This window comes from Cryptomeria japonica, unplaced genomic scaffold (assembly GCF_030272615.1).
Source record: "Cryptomeria japonica unplaced genomic scaffold, Sugi_1.0 HiC_scaffold_42, whole genome shotgun sequence".
Classification (NCBI taxonomy): domain Eukaryota; kingdom Viridiplantae; phylum Streptophyta; class Pinopsida; order Cupressales; family Cupressaceae; genus Cryptomeria; species Cryptomeria japonica.
Window position 1 is genome coordinate 426,668 of NW_026728864.1, and position 1,761 is coordinate 428,428.

At 62.6% G+C, this 1,761-nt stretch overlaps 1 non-coding gene across 1 annotated transcript; it reads left to right on the forward strand.

Annotated features, from left to right (window-relative positions):
- Positions 1-1,227: 1,227 nt before the first annotated feature.
- Positions 1,228-1,346, forward strand: LOC131862390 (5S ribosomal RNA). The gene has a single exon (XR_009361406.1). It is a non-coding gene; the product is annotated as a 5S ribosomal RNA (ribosomal RNA).
- The last annotated feature ends 415 nt before the right edge of the window (positions 1,347-1,761 follow it).

The window sequence follows — 1,761 nt, forward strand, 5'->3', positions numbered from 1 at the left end:
GGGTGGGTCCTAGGGTGGGTAACGGGGTGGGTACTAAGGTGCGTGCCAAGGTGGGTCATAGGGTGGGTGCCAAGGTGGGCACCAGGGTGGGTGTGCACCAACCCTAGCCAGGGTAGGTCACGGGGTGGTTGTCGGGGTGGGCGTCAAGGAGCCAAGGTGGGTGGCAAGTAGCCAAGTTGCGTGCCAAGGTGGGTGTCGGGGTGGGTGCCAAGGATCCAAGGTGGGTGCCAAGGAACCAAGGTGGGTGTCTGGGTGGGTGCCGAGGTGGGAGCCAGGGTGGGTCCCAAGGTGAGTGCAAAGGTGGGTGCCAGGGTCAAGGTGAGTGCCAATGTGGGTTCCAAGGTGCCAGGGTCAGGGTGAGTGCCAATGTGGGTTCAAAGGTGCTAAGTTGGGTGCGAGGTTGGGTGCGAGGGTGGGTGGGTGCCAAGGTGTGCTAGGTGGAAGCCCGGGTGGGTCGGCATCCCATGGGTGTCGAGTTGGGTGCCTGATGGGTGCTTCTTGTCAAGTTTTAGTCGTCGGGACTCATTTCGAGCCTTAGAGGTCGTTTCTTGTCCGGTTGCCCTGTCTTCGACCTGGGAACCCAATTTTGGTCCTCGGGTCCCATTTTTTTTTGTCTCGCATCCCACTTTTGGCCTGTGGCCTTTTCGGGGTCGATTCTCGTTTTGGGCATCAGAGCATGTTTCTTCTCCTAAAACCCAATATTTGTTTATTAAGTCTCGGAACACATTTTTGTTCTCGTGGACCCATCATGGGTCTTGGAACGCATTTGTGGTCCTTGGGTCCCATTTTGCATCCCGAAACTTGTGTTTTGGTGCTTGATCCCTATTTTGGGTGCCCACCTTGCACCAAGTGCGCACCCGGGGCAAACCGAGCGCCTTGGTGCACCGGGGCAAGATCGAGCGTGCACCCGAGGCGCCCCGAACATGCACCAAGGTGCACTCGGCCCACATGTGAGCGCAGGTCGTTGCGCCCGAGGTGGTGTGTGGGCACCGCGTTGCAGACGGGACACTGCACGCACACGACGCCCCCTCCAGGTGCACGCACGTAGGCCGGGCCGGGTGCACACCCGACGCCCTAGCAAGGTGCGCGCACCCGGGCAGGGCTCACACTTGGCGAACGGGGCGCACTTCGCGAGGGAGGGTGTGCACCTCGACGGGGGTGGGTGGCCGGGGTGGATTCGCACGTGGGTCGCGGTTTGCTAAGTACACACTGCGACAAGCTCATAACGGGTGCGATCATACCAGCGTTAGTGCACCGGATCCCATCAGAACTCCGCAGTTAAGCGCGCTTGGGCCGGAGTAGTACTGGGATGGGTGACCTCCCGGGAAGTCCCGGTGTTGCACCCTTTTTTAGTTTTTCGCCGGGCGTCGCAATGCTATTTGAATAAACCTTTTGCCCGTTTGCGTTCTCGTCGGGGCCGGGCCGGGCCGGGGTGCGCTGCCCGCACTACCGCGCGCGCGGGGGCGACACCGAGCGCGCACCCGAGGCGCCCCGAGCACACAGGCCACGGTGCAACCCGGGCGTTGTGCGCGCACCCCGGTGCGCCCGAGGTGCTGCGCGCGCACCCAGGTGAAATCGGTGTGCACCTCGGCCAGTGCGCGCTCGGTCGAGTCGCGCACGTTGGCCAAGGTGCACGGTGATGTTTCTTACTCTAAGGTTCCGCACCAGACGCCCGGGACAGGTGAGCGAAGCTGGGCGGGGCCGGGTGCGCGGCCGGGGCAGGTGCACGCAGCTGGAGAGAGCTTTGGAGCACACTTCGGA